The sequence below is a fragment of the Vipera berus genome, assembly GCF_964194415.1.
Source record: "Vipera berus genome assembly, chromosome: 5".
In the NCBI taxonomy this organism is placed as follows: domain Eukaryota; kingdom Metazoa; phylum Chordata; class Lepidosauria; order Squamata; family Viperidae; genus Vipera; species Vipera berus.
Window position 1 is genome coordinate 26,792,687 of NC_138207.1, and position 15,374 is coordinate 26,808,060.

The 15,374-nt window shown below is 48.3% G+C and overlaps 1 protein-coding gene across 1 annotated transcript in view; it reads left to right on the forward strand.

The window, feature by feature from the left end:
• SIAH2 (siah E3 ubiquitin protein ligase 2) overlaps window positions 1-15,374 on the forward strand; it is a 34,659-nt gene that overhangs the window by 15,730 nt on the left and 3,555 nt on the right. The gene's annotated exons all lie outside the window — the stretch shown is intronic.

A 15,374-nucleotide genomic window follows, 5' to 3' on the forward strand; every position in this document is an offset into this window, starting at 1 on the left:
GATTTAGTGTTCTTGGGTTATAATTTTCATTGCTCATTGGCAAAGATTATAAACTTGGATGTGCATCCCAGCTCAGCTTGCTGCCTGTCTCAGGAAATAGTTGCCCATCTGACATTTTAAAGAGAAAACAAGAAGAAACTGTAGTAAATGAATAAAATAATACATTTATTATAAAACTGTTGCTTTTAGAAAAAAAATCTGCAGTTCATCTTAGAAACCCTGCTCATTTTAGAAATTATAAGCCTTGCCCTGGAGAGCTACAATTCAACAAGCTGCCACATGTATTATTGACTTTTCTTCCTCACTCAACTCTGATTTATGCACACCTGCCCTTCAGGTGAGAGTATTAAGTAAACTGCTCAGCTGTATGAACACCTGCATTGTGCAGATGGCACTGCTGCATTACTAGGCAAGCTTTTGCTGACGTGATGCACACATCCTTTCCTCTCCTTTGTCTCCCTCCCCCGCTCTTAAGTTGCCTGGTTCAGGTTTACTCAGCTTCAGAAGAACAGCTTGTGTAGATCTGCTGATTGCCAGTATTGTTTTCCAACTGCAGATTCTTCTCATCTTTTGTGGATTAACAGCTGCTTCATCTGCCTGCAGCTTTGCTCTGGCTACAAGCAGCAGCACTTGAGGTCAGGACAGCCCCACTTTCCTGGATATCTGAACTGGGATGGAGGCTTCTGAAAAGATGGATGGGAAATTTAATCACAGAGTTTAGCAGACACTAGAGAGGGTTTGTTTTGGAACTGTTTCTTCTGGGAGCAACAGACTTCTGTCTTTTGTCCATACCTGAACAGTAAAGATAAAGTGGGAATCTGAGACATATAATGCTCAGAACATCTTAAGTAAACCAAAAGACTCAGTAGCTCAAGAAGAAAACAAACATGAGTCATCTAGAATGTATAGTATAATGACTGTGACAGACACTATTTAGGACAGACAGGCAGAATACTAGCAGAGCACGTCCATGAACATCAACTAGCAATCAAAACACACAATGAAAACTCTTTTATCTCATAGCACATGGTCAGACTCAACTGTAGTTTCAGCTGGGAAATTGTGAGCATCCTAGACCAAGCTAAATCGAAAAATGCTAGGGAATTCAAACAAATCAGCCATCAATGGGTACATAGAGATAAACCACACTTACACAACTTTCAAAAGAGACAATAAAAAGCTAAGAAGGAAACTAAAAATGCAGAAAACTTCCACTTTAGCAGCCAGTGCCCAGATAAGCAGGGATTTAATATGAGACAAACAAGCAGGAAACAATACCCTAATCGAGGGACTACCAAGGAAAAAACCACACCCCACCAAAACTGGCAGGGCATGCTGCTGTATATAAACAGGGAGAAAACTCTACACTCATTTGCACTGCTGATGTTGTCTAGTTGGTAATAAAATGTCTGCAAGCAAACAGTCAAGCTCAGACGGCCCCACAGTTCAATCCTAAACTACCGTATATACTTGAGTATAAGCCGACTCGAGTATAAGCCGAGACCCCCAATTTCACCCCCAAAAACTGGAAAAAGTTATTGACTCGAGTATAAGCCGATCCGCCGTTCTGCAACCCTCTGCCGCCAGCAGAGGCTCGATCCGCCATTTTGCAAACCTGAATACACAGGAATACCCTGTGTGTCTCCGTTCCTCCTGCCGACGTTTGGGGAGGTTTGGGCGCCTCCCCAAACCTCGGCAGGTCTCCGTTCCTCCGCGCAGACCTGCCGACCTTTGGGGAGGTTTGGGCGCCTCCCCAAACCTCGGCAGGTCTCCGTTCCTCCGCGCAGACCTGCCGACCTTTGGGGAGGTTTGGGCACCTCCCCAAACCTCGGCAGGTCTCCGTTCCTCCTGCCGACCTTTGGGGAGGTTTGGGCGCCTCCCCAAACCTCCCCAAACCTCGGCAGGTCTCCGTTCCTCCGCGCAGACCTGCCGACCTTTGGGGAGGTTTCGGCGCCTCCCCAAACCTCCCCAAACCTCGGCAGGTCTCCGTTCCTCCTGCCGACCTTTGGGGAGGTTTGGGCGCCTCCCCAAACCTCGGCAGGTCTCCGTTCCTCCGCGCAGACCTGCCGACCTTTGGGGAGGTTTGGGCACCTCCCCAAACCTCCCCAAACCTCGGCAGGTCTCCGTTCCTCCGCGCAGACCTGCCGACCTTTGGGGAGGTTTGGGTGCCTCCCCAAACCTCCCCAAACCTCGGCAGGTCTCCGTTCCTCCTGCCGACCTTTGGGGAGGTTTGGGCGCCTCCCCAAACCTCCCCAAACCTCGGCAGGTCTCCGTTCCTCCGCGCAGACCTGCCGACCTTTGGGGAGGTTTGGGCGCCTCCCCAAACCTCCCCAAACCTCGGCAGGTCTCCGTTCCTCCGCGCAGACCTGCCGACCTTTGGGGAGGTTTGGGTGCCTCCCCAAACCTCCCCAAACCTCGGCAGGTCTCCGTTCCTCCTGCCGACCTTTGGGGAGGTTTGGGCGCCTCCCCAAACCTCCCCAAACCTCGGCAGGTCTCCGTTCCTCCGCGCAGACCTGCCGACCTTTGGGGAGGTTTGGGCGCCTCCCCAAACCTCCCCAAACCTCGGCAGGTCTCCGTTCCTCCTGCCGACCTTTGGGGAGGTTTGGGCGCCTCCCCAAACCTCGGCAGGTCTCCGTTCCTCCGCGCAGACCTGCCGACCTTTGGGGAGGTTTGGGCGCCTCCCCAAACCTCCCCAAACCTCGGCAGGTCTCCGTTCCTCCGCACAGACCTGCCGACCTTTGGGGAGGTTTGGGCGCCTCCCCAAACCTCCCCAAACCTCGGCAGGTCTCCGTTCCTCCTGCCGACCTTTGGGGAGGTTTGGGCGCCTCCCCAAACCTCGGCAGGTCTCCGTTCCTCCTGCCGACCTTTGGGGAGGTTTGGGCGCCTCCCCAAACCTCCCCAAACCTCGGCAGGTCTCCGTTCCTCCGCGCAGACCTGCCGACCTTTGGGGAGGTTTGGGCGCCTCCCCAAACCTCCCCAAACCTCGGCAGGTCTCCGTTCCTCCTGCCGACCTTTGGGGAGGTTTGGGCGCCTCCCCAAACCTCGGCAGGTCTCCGTTCCTCCGCGCAGACCTGCCGACCTTTGGGGAGGTTTGGGCGCCTCCCCAAACCTCGGCAGGTCTCCGTTCCTCCTGCCGACCTTTGGGGAGGTTTGGGCGCCTCCCCAAACCTCCCCAAACCTCGGCAGGTCTCCATTCCTCCTGCCGACCTTTGGGGAGGTTTGGGCGCCTCCCCAAACCTCGGCAGGTCTCCGTTCCTCCTGCCGACCTTTGGGGAGGTTTGGGCACCTCCCCAAACCTCCCCAAACCTCGGCAGGTCTCCGTTCCTCCTGCCGACCTTTGGGGAGGTTTGGGCGCCTCCCCAAACCTCCCCAAACCTCGGCAGGTCTCCGTTCCTCCTGCCGACCTTTGGGGAGGTTTGGGCGCCTCCCCAAACCTCCCCAAACCTCGGCAGGTCTCCGTTCCTCCGCGCAGACCTGCCGACGTTTGGGGAGGTTTGGGCGCCTCCCCAAACCTCCCCAAACCTCGGCAGGTCTCTGTTCCTCCTGCCGACCTTTGGGGAGGTTTGGGCGCCTCCCCAAACCTCCCCAAACCTCGGCAGGTCTCCGTTCCTCCTGCCGAGGTTTGGGGAGGTTTGGGCGCCTCCCCAAACCTCCCCAAACCTCGGCAGGTCTCCGTTCCTCCGCGCAGACCTGCCGAGGTTTGGGGAGGTTTGGGCGCCTCCCCAAACCTCCCCAAACCTCGGCAGGTCTCCGTTCCTCCTGCCGACCTTTGGGGAGGTTTGGGCGCCTCCCCAAACCTCCCCAAACCTCGGCAGGTCTCCGTTCCTCCGCGCAGACCTGCCGAGGTTTGGGGAGGTTTGGGCACCTCCCCAAACCTCGGCAGGTCTCCGTTCCTCCGCGCAGACCTGCCGAGGTTTGGGGAGGTTTGGGCGCCTCCCCAAACCTCCCCAGGTCTCCGTTCCTCCTGCCGATCTTTGGGGAGGTTTGGGCGCCTCCCCAAACCTCCCCAAACCTCGGCAGGTCTCCGTTCCTCCGCGCAGACCTGCCGACGTTTGGGGAGGCGCCCAAACCTCCCCAAAGGTCGGCAGGAGGAACGGAGACCTGCCGAGGTTTGGGGAGGTTTGGGGAGGCGCCCAAACCTCCCCAAAGGTCGGCAGGTCTGCGCGGAGGAACGGAGACCTGCCGAGGTTTGGGGAGGTTTGGGGAGGCGCCCAAACCTCCCCAAAGGTCGGCAGGAGGAACGGAGACCTGCCGAGGTTTGGGGAGGTTTGGGGAGGTGCCCAAACCTCCCCAAAGGTCGGCAGGAGGAACGGAGACCTGCCGAGGTTTGGGGAGGTTTGGGGAGGCGCCCAAACCTCCCCAAAGGTCGGCAGGAGGAACGGAGACCTGCCGAGGTTTGGGGAGGTTTGGGGAGGCGCCCAAACCTCCCCAAACCTCGGCAGGTCTGCGCGGAGGAACGGAGACCTGCCGAGGTTTGGGGAGGTTTGGGGAGGCGCCCAAACCTCCCCAAAGATCGGCAGGAGGAACGGAGACCTGCCGAGGTTTGGGGAGGCGCCCAAACCTCCCCAAACCTCGGCAGGTCTGCGCGGAGGAACGGAGACCTGCCGAGGTTTGGGGAGGTTTGGGGAGGCGCCCAAACCTCCCCAAACCTCGGCAGGAGGAACGGAGACCTGCCGAGGTTTGGGGAGGTGCCCAAACCTCCCCAAACCTCGGCAGGTCTGCGCGGAGGAACGGAGACCTGCCGAGGTTTGGGGAGGTTTGGGGAGGCGCCCAAACCTCCCCAAAGGTCGGCAGGAGGAACGGAGACCTGCCGAGGTTTGGGGAGGTTTGGGGAGGCGCCCAAACCTCCCCAAACCTCGGCAGGTCTGCGCGGAGGAACGGAGACCTGCCGAGGTTTGGGGAGGTTTGGGGAGGCGCCCAAACCTCCCCAAACCTCGGCAGGAGGAACGGAGACCTGCCGAGGTTTGGGGAGGTTTGGGGAGGCGCCCAAACCTCCCCAAAGGTCGGCAGGAGGAACGGAGACCTGCCGAGGTTTGGGGAGGTTTGGGGAGGCGCCCAAACCTCCCCAAACGTCGGCAGGTCTGCGCGGAGGAACGGAGACCTGCCGAGGTTTGGGGAGGTTTGGGGAGGCGCCCAAACCTTCCCAAAGGTCGGCAGGAGGAACGGAGACCTGCCGAGGTTTGGGGAGGTTTGGGGAGGCGCCCAAACCTCCCCAAAGGTCGGCAGGAGGAACGGAGACCTGCCGAGGTTTGGGGAGGTTTGGGGAGGTGCCCAAACCTCCCCAAAGTTCGGCAGGAGGAACGGAGACCTGCCGAGGTTTGGGGAGGCGCCCAAACCTCCCCATCGGTCGGCAGGAGGAATGGAGACCTGCCGAGGTTTGGGGAGGTTTGGGGAGGCGCCCAAACCTCCCCAAAGGTCGGCAGGAGGAACGGAGACCTGCCGAGGTTTGGGGAGGCGCCCAAACCTCCCCAAACGTCGGCAGGTCTGCGCGGAGGAACGGAGACCTGCCGAGGTTTGGGGAGGTTTGGGGAGGTGCGCGCGCACCTCCCCAAACCTCCCCAAACTTCGGCAGGTCTCCGGATGGTGGTGGCTTGGGAGAGGTGCGCGCGATCCCGGAAGCACCAAAGCCTCGGCCGCGCACAAGTCCTCGGTAAGTTTTTTTGTTGACTGGAGTATAAGCCGAAGTGGAATTTTTCAGCCCAAAAAGTGGGCTGAAAAATTCGGCTTATACTCAAGTATATACGGTATGTATATTCTCTTCTATGAGATTCTCTTCTAGCAAACAGTGTTCATAATTTTTCCGAAAACATTAGGAAATCACCTGTGTCTAAATTCTGTGCTCAATCTGTAAAGGTACGTTCAGACCCAATAACAGAAGTGGGTGATTTAATCAATGAGATTTTACTGTATTCTCAAATTGTATAGAGTTGTTTTTATTTTTATGATCAAGTCCAGTAATAAAAATATCTTCTTTCATTCTGGCAAGGCTACAGTACTATCAAAAAATACCATGTATATAAGATTTCTGGGTTGAAACTATTTTGAGTTACTGTCCTTGAATTTTTTTTCACTTGATACTGAGAGAGCAGTGAAGATCAAGGCAGATCTCTAAATATTTTGTAGCTCCCGTATTTCTCTGACCTTTGGCTTGTGTTTATGGACTACAGTAGAGCACTAGATTGCCTACCCAAGTTTAGATGGAAACCACGAAGGCTGTCTATATCCTTAAATCTGAAACTTTGCCCTAATACAGAGTAAAAGATGGGTTGGAAGCATGATGCTCATGGATTCCAAAAATTAAATGAAATTTAAATTTAACATTAAAATATTGGACATTTGGTGAAGTGGCTATATTTCACATGAGATCTCATGAAAGAATGATGAAATCCTATCAGATTCAGAGTTCTTTTGTAATAGTAGAAGATTAGATTGCTGATGAGATTTCATGTGATTGCTGTAACACTGATTCCTGGCTTTTGAAAAGGTTACTGACTCCGCTGTAAATCAAATATATTTCACATTTGTTCAGTTTTCACAATTCTTCCACTATTCAAAGAGAGCACATGATACTCCATCTCTTTCCAGTTTCTTTTTCCTCGTAAGTTAAATGAAGGAATGAATGAACCTTTATTGTCAAAGTACAACCATGTATACATTGAGATTAGTTGAGCCTCCCTTCGTGCTCCCACCCCAACTCACAGAGACAACAAACCTCCATCTTATTACACCATGTGAACGGATTGCACCACACACCGGCCTTGCAAGTCAATTCTGCATAAAGTTTATAAAAATTATTTCCCGTTCAAAAGCCTAACAGCCCACAGATAAAAGCTGTTTTTCACCCTGTTGGTGCGGCTAGCTATACTCCTATATCTCCTACCCGATGGTAGGAGAGTAAAGAGATACCGTCCAGGGTGTGAGTCATCTCTGAGAATTTTCCTCACTCTTCCAAGGCAACGAGCCCTGGAGATGTCATCCAGTGGTGTCAGGGGACAGCCTACAATGTCTTATGCTGTACTCACCACCCTCTGTAATAATTTCCTATCCGCAGCTGTCAGACCAGCATACCAAACCACAATACCATATGAGAGGACGCTTTCTATAGTAGACCGGTAAAAGAGGGTCATTAGCCATTGTTCTACCCTTTTCTTCCACAAGACCCTGAGAAAGTGAAGCCTCTGTTGGGCCTTTCTAGCCACCTGGGTTGTATTAACTTTCCAGGTCAGATCTTCGCAGAGGTAGACTCCCAGAAATTTAAAGGAGGAAAAACTCTCCACACAGTCCTCCCCAATGTAAAGTGGGGCAGGTTCCTCCTTTTTTCTCCGGAAGTCTAGCACCATCTCTTTCATCTTGCAGATGTTCAGGTGCAAATTGTTGTTACTACACCATATGGATAGTTTTTGTACCTCCGCCCTGTATGCTGTCTCATCCCCACCTGTAATAAGACCCACCACAGTCATATCATCTGCGAACTTAATTATCGCAGTGGATGGGTCAGATGATACACAGAGCCGGTGCAAAGCTTCAGGGGGGTGGACAAAGCAGACCCGACCCTCACTGTTTGTAACCGGTCCCTAAGAAAGTCTTGAATCCAATCGCAGTTGGCAGGGGAGAATTTCAAGTCAGTCAGCTTCTCGATGAGAATGCTCGGCAAAATGGTGTTGAAAGCCGAGCTATAATCAACAAAAAGCATCCTGACATAACTTCCAGGTTTCTCAAGATGACTTGCTACAGAGTGTAAAGCAGTAGCTATGGCATTGTCTGTCGACCTATTCCCCCTATAGGCAAATTGATGTTTATCAAAATCCAGTGGGAGGCATGTCCCAAGATGTTGGAGAACCAATCTTTCAAAGCATTTAATGACTACAGACATTAATGCAATAGGTCTGTAGTCATTCAGGCACTCAACTGCAGTTTTCTTGGGGACTGGGACAATGGTAGCTGCTTTCAAGCACAATGGTATACATGGTCAGGACCCCTGCTAATTGGTCAGCACAATTCCTAACCACTATCCCAGCACCTCATCTGGGCCTGCGGCTTTGCTGGGATTCACAGCCTTCAATACAGCTCTCACTTGTTCACACAGGGTGAGTGGCTGAGAATCAGAAGGCCGGCCAGCAGAGGCTACGGGGTCTGGTCTTTTTACCTCATAGCGAGCGAAGAAGATATTCAGCTCCTCAGCCAACGCGGCATCGGTGTTAGCCATGTTCCTCGTACTGCCCTTGTAGTTGGTTAAGTGCTGCAGTCCCTGCCATACTTGCCTGGGATTTGCATCCAAATGCAAATTCTCTACTTGCCTGGACCAAGCCTAATATATTCTTAGTCTTAATAATGAGCTAATTGCAGAATACGGTTGCTGCATTTCAAAAGTTCTATTTCTGATTGTATATCTAATCTGCAGTGTTACAATTCACTAATTTAGAAATAATAATATAAGCAAACAATTAACTGTGTGCCTAGCACAACATGTGCCAACCTGTTCAGCTGCTGAGACTGTGGCTTGCCATGATTGTGGGATGTGAGGTGGGGGGTAACAGTCTCAAATAAAATGTGAAATAATTGGGAGGGAAGAGATTAAAAACATTACAAGTGTCAGCTTTCTGTATTCAGATTTCAAGGATTTAGGTATAGCTTGCATAAACCCTAATGATCCATTGATTTCTGGGTGGTACACGACTTTATATTTCTTTGTTTAAATGGATTTTCTCATACTGTATGTGGGTTTTACACTTGCCTGTGGACAATAGATTAGAACTGTAATCTGAGTGGAGCACTTCAGAAGAGTTTAGAACAGTATTTTTTTTATCCCATTTATATCCCGCCCTTCTCCGAAGACTCAGGGCGGCTTACAATCTAAGAAGCACAAATCAATGTGGTTAGCAATAGCCTTCATTCTATGTATATGCCTGCTTATTAGGGCTTCCCCCGCCTCAGCGGCATTTTTACAAAGTCAACAATCTGGGTCCTCATTTTACCTACCTCGGAAGGATGGAAGGCTGTCAACCTTGAGCCTGGTGGGACTCGAACCTGCACTAATTGCAGGCAGCTGGTGTTACTTAAGGAGACTTAAACTCTTGGAATTCTGCTGAAGATGAATTGCTGAGCTTGAGAAACACTAGTTCACAGCATCTTAGAAGATGCTCAAGAGACATCCTTTCAAGGATGCATCTCCCAGCATCTTCAGCAAAATTGGTTGGATGTTGGGTCACACCATTTTGCTATGTCAGTGCGTCTTCCCACCCCAACACAAAAAATATAGTAGTACTGTAGACTGTAAGCAGTCAGAGGAGAGAGGTCACTTAGTCCAACTCTTTTTAATGGAGGAATTACACACCTCAAGTATTTTAAAGTTGTCTTTTCAACTTATGCCTATATGCTCCCCTAGAGAAGAACCAATCACCTTCCAGGCTACAGTATTGTACAGTAATAAATATTTGATTTGTGTGTATGCAAATAATCCTTTCTCTTTGACAAATGCTCAGATGATACATTTAACGCAGCTTTTCCCATACCCATTTCGTGTGTGTATTAACAGGCAGTCACTCAGTAACAAATTCAGAAAGCAGTTGTCCTCAATCTGAATGCCCTCCACATGTTGAAGTCTGGAATTCTCATCCTATCCAGCCATTGGAATCCTGAGAAGAAGTTTTTATTTTTTATTTATTTTAATTCCATTTATATCCCGCCCTTCTCCGAAGACTCAGGGCGGCTTACAAGCTTAGCAGTAGCCTTCATTCTATGTATATGCCTGCTTATTAGGGCTTTCACCACCACCCCAAGCGGCATTATTACAAAGTCAGCTTAATTGCCCCCAACAATCTGGGTCCTCATTTTGTCACTAGAAGCAACAGAACGTTTTTAAGTGAAGCCCTTCTGAAATTCCATAGGCTTGCCTTAATGATTTGTTGTGCTCTCTTTCATTTGTAATCCTCCTGATTTCACAACACCATTTTTCTCTGTAGAAAAAAAAACTTAGGACAAGATCTGCAGTAATGGATCATTTCTCCAGGCTGACAAGGATGATGGCCAGACAACTTTTTATTAACAAAGATTCCACATGATAGTCTTGGAGAGGAATGATGAGGACCATAAGACAAGTATGGCTAGTGTTTCACGAAGAATTTTGAAGATTGTATTAAATGCTTGTTTTGCAGCTGTCTCAAAATGGGTAGTAATGTTACTTTGTTTAGTTGCAGATGGGTCTTGATGGCCATCACTGCCCACCTGTCTTCCAGGAGGCACATAACTGTTCTATATACTTACTTCCTGCCCCCATAATTTGAGAAAATTAACCCAAACATTCAAATTTGTTATTGAGATAAATATGACCTAAAGTGTCTTCCTTTCAGAGGAAGGAGGCGTCTAGACATTTCCCACCAGAATGTCTTTCTTTTCAGATGAGTTGTGTATTAATCACCACCATGTTTTTTAGCTGTCAAAAGGAACCAATAAGAGACAAATCAGGTCACTCAGGTACATGTTATTAAAAACAATGAATATAAAAGTGTATGTCAGTAATAATCATCAGGTAGGTTAGACCAGGGCTCCCCAACCTTCATGGGATGACGGCCCAGAGGGAAAGGGAAGAGCAGAAAAATGTGTGTGCATGCATGCGCAAACAGGTGCATGCATGGTGGTGGTGCCCACAAGCCTGTGCTACCACCCGCATGTATGTGCAAACCGGCCACTAGCACCCCCGCACATGTGCAAAATGGGGCTGCTAGTGGCAGTGCTAGTGCAAGTGGGGGAGGTATGCACACACATGCATGCACTTGCCAGCCATTCCCGCAGATCACTGGTCCACAGCCCTCAGGCTGGAGACTCCTGGGTTAGACAATTGTAGCATTCTGCCCTCAGGTATGCTCAGCTATGTTCCTCACTACCTAGTTTTGCCTCTTCTTGGGATTTCAGAGACACATACACAAACTTCATAGCTTGAGCAATTATTATTTTTAATATTATTTATTAAATTTTTATACCGCCCTTCTCCCGAAGGACTCAGGGCGGTGTACAGGGCAATAAATATCAAAATATAAATACAAAAGTTAAAAAGAGTTAAAAAGAATTAAATAATTATGCCCAATATAATACAATAATAAAACTGTGTTAAAACTAAATCCAACCCCAAACCCATCAGACCAGGCCAGATTGTTCAAATAAATAAGTTTTTAAATCGCGCCGGAAGGAGCGAAGGTCGGGGGCCATCCGGAGCTCAACCGGCAAGCGGTTCCACAGGTCTGGCGCGCCCACAGAGAACGCCCTCCCCCTGGGGGCCACCAATCGACATTCTCTGATCGGAGGCACCCTGAGGAGGCCCTCTCTGTGGGAGCGCACTGGACGGAGGGAAGTTGATGCCGGCAGCAGGTGCTGCCGTAGGTAATCCGAACCCATGCCATGTAGGGCTTTATAGGTCATTACCAGCACCTTGAATAAAACCTAAATATTCTTACTGGAATTAAGACAAAGTCTTCATATACTGTGTATGTAGTATATGGGTCAGATTTATAATCCAGGTTATGTACAGTTTATGCTAATAGTATTTGCATTCCAAGGAAACTGAAGTACTTTGGCAATACAATATTTATACAATATTTATACATATACATCCCAAGTGCCGCGTAACAGAGTGAGCGCCTGTTACTCGTCCCAGCTTCTGCCAACCTAGCAGTTCGAAAGCACGTAAAAATGCAAGTAGAAAAATAGGGACCACTACGGTGGGAAGGTAACAGCATTCCATGCACCTTTGGCGTCTAGTCATGCCGGCCACATGACCACGGAGACGTCCTCGGACAAGCACTGGCTCTTCGGCTTTGAAACGGAGATGAGCACTGGCCCCTAGAGTTGGAAACGACTAGCACGCACGTGCGGGGGAACCTTTACCTTTCAACTCAAAGAAACTGAAATGATGCTGAGGGAGAAGCTAAAATAAATGGAGAGGCAAAGAAATTTAATTTAATTTAATTTATTATCATTTCTATACCGCCCTTCTCCCGAAGGACTCAGGGCGGTGTACAGGGCAAGAATAAAACACAGAAATTTACAAAAATTAAAAGATAATTAAATGCATGCCCGATTAAAATACAATTGATACATAGTAAAAACCCCAATAAGAATGATAAAAAACCCCCCCAATCCCCCCTCAGGCCAGGCCGGCTTGCTCGAACAAGTATGTTTTCAGATCGCGGCGAAAGGAGCGCAGATCGGGCGCCGTCCGGAGCTCAACCGGTAACTGGTTCCATAGCTCCGGGGCGCCCACAGAGAAGGATCTCCCCCTGGGGGCCACCAGACGGCATTCTCTGACCGGTGGCACCCTGAGGAGGCCCTCTCTGTGGGAACGCACAGGGCGCAGGGAGCTTGATGCCGGCAGCAGATGTTCCCTGAGGTACTCCGGCCCCATGCCATGGAGGGCTTTGAACACCATTACTAGCACCTTGAATCTCACCCGGAAGACAACTGGTAACCAATGCAGCTCACGGAGCAGAGGTGTCACGTGGGAGTATCGGGAAACTCCCAACACAACTCTCGCGGCTGCATTCTGTACCAGTTGGAGCCTCCGGGTGGTCCTCAAGGGAAGCCCCATGTAGAGGGCGTTGCAGTAGTCTAGACGAGAGGTCACGAGCGCGTGAGTGACCGTGCATAAATCATCCCGGCTTAGATAGGGCCGCAACTGGCGCACCAGGCGAACCTGGGCGAAAGCCCCCCTAGTCACGGCCACCATGAGTACTAGGAGCAATTTTCAGCATCTTTTCTGTTTGTTATAGAAATGCTAAACGTTTTCTTTCACTGTAACCATGAGGCTTAGAAACTTAATAATTTAAGTAGCTCATCCATGCACTTAGTAATTACAGGGGAATCCAAAATTACTTCTTATAAGAATTCCTCAAGTACCAGTTAATAGAAGTGTTTTTTCTCTCTCTATTTCCTTTTGATCAATATTTATGTAAAATTCAAAATATTTTTGGCTATTTTCTGCAACATTGTTGTAGTAGATCAAAGAGCTGCTAGCCAAGAGTTATGCAGGGGTTACAGGACCACTCCAGTAAATGTCCCATCTGTTCACCTTGTTCCCAGCCAAAAAAGTGCTGCAAACGACCAGTGAATAAAAAAGCATCAGCCTTCCCTCTTGCAGAGAACATATTATTAGCACAGCACTGGGCAGCTCCCCAAACTGTCAGGATATAAAAATGCTTCATACCTTTTTGTTGACTTAGCTGGAGCTTTTCCGTTGGGCTTGGTGATATCTCACTTAGCAACCTCAGCAAATCTGATCATACTTTATAGGTAGCCCAATTATGAATGCCGCATTCAAACAACAAAATGCCATGGGAAATGCCTGAGTGCAATTATACAAGGTGAAGTGTTAATCCAAGATAGAATAATAACCGCTGGGTAAAAATAAGCTCTGCCTTTAAACGCTTGATGGCAAATGGATAAAATGTATAAGCTGGAAGCTGTGCCAGTCAAAAGAAGTGATAGCAGAGAAAATCTCTCTCTGGAATTCCATCCTTTTGTGGTTTCCCATTGTCCCCATAAGTCAGACACATTCTACAGCCAGTGGTCTCTCTTTATTGATTTATTTATATTTATTGATTTATTTGTATCCTGCCCTTATTATTTTTATAAACAATGCAAAGCAGTGAACATAACCAATATTCCTTCCTCGTCCTACTCCTTCCTCGTCCTATTTTTCCCCACTTCCTTCCTGGGAAGTGAATAGAAATGAGAGAGAATGACTGATCCAAACTCATGTAGCTGGCTTTCATGTCTAAAGTCGGACTAGAACTCAGTCTCCTGGTTTCTAACCTGGTGCCTTAACCACTAGGCCAAACTGTCTTCCTAACTAACTTGCATTAGGTTGCCTTGATTTTCGCCTCCACAGCCTTTCTGTCCTTCTACAAATGTTGCAGTTGCCCCATGCCTGCTAATGGCCCTTGCTTGGATATAAGCTGTTCCGTTTTGATATGCAAGTGATAGGACTTGCAATGTGTACTTTATCAGTGATCTGCTGGAAACAGCTTAAACTGAGTTCTTGGTTAGATGTCATATTCCAGACCAATAATTAAAACTTACATTGTGTATCTTATTCACAAACTTAAAACCTCCTTTAAACATGCATAGAAAATGTTTCATTGTATTATAAGAAATGATTCAAGTAATTCAAGTATTGTAAGCAATGGATATGCAATCCCTTTCTGATTTTTGGAATCTTTAAATTTAGGTAGTTGTTATTTTGAGTGACTTTTGGATGTCATACTCTGGCTCTTGTGAATTGAATTATTTGGGGAGCTAAATCACAGTGAGTCACTCTGTTTCAGCTCAACCCACCTGACAGGGTTGTTGTTACGGGGAAGATAGGAGAAGGAAGGAATATTAGATACATTCGCCACCTTCAGTTATTTATAAAAATAATAAAAGTGAAATAGAAATAAATGGCAGTTACCTTTGCTTGAAAGCTTTGTTGTGTAGCAAATTTAAAAGACTTGATCTGCTTTGAATAGAAAATAATAAAGAATTTGTGTAAAGCTTATCAATTAGTGCTACTCCTGTTATGTATTCTTTTTATTTATACTCCATTTTCCTTGAGGACTTCCAAGAGGGACACATAGCCTCCCTTTTCCAAACTTTCCTTACATAGCAATTATGCTTGAGGGAAGCTGGCCTGAAAAATCTCAAGAGCAAAATTGAATCCAGGTTTTCCCAGATCTGCTTCCACCACATGGCCTCTGTTTTTATGAATAAAGGCTCTCTGAGAACTGCGTTCTGAAGTTAGACTAGATCACCGTTTCTCAACCTCGGCAGCTTTAAGACATGTAGACTTCTTGCTCCTGCTAGCTGGGAAATTCTGGGAGCTGAAATCCACACATCTTAAAAATTCCCAAGGTTGAGAAAACACTGGATTAGAGGCATGTCAAGTACAGTATATGAAGGAAGGTCCAAAGCAGCATACTTCTGTTGCTTTTCTCATCTCCATGCAAAAATAGTCCTTACTGGCCTAAATGAACTCATGATCTCATTTGTAAAAAGCAGATTCTCATGCTTCTTTATGTCAGCGTTTCCCAACCTTAGGAACTTGAAGATGCGTGGACTTCAACTCCCAGAATTCCCCAGCCAGCATAGCTGGCTGGGGAATTCTGGGAGTTGAAGTCCACGCATCTTCAAGTTCCTAAGGTTGGGAAACGCTGCTTTATGTCATGTCGTTCAGCCATCCCATATGTTCCACTCCTACTGTTGTACGTTATTAGGTGATATGAAATATGAGTGTGGAAACCTGGCATCAAAGAACAAAAATCTAAGCAGAGGGAGTCCTGCTCTTTCTGCAAGTGTTCTATAAATCAAAGATAATGCTAAATCTGATGCTGGAGACAACTGGAAAG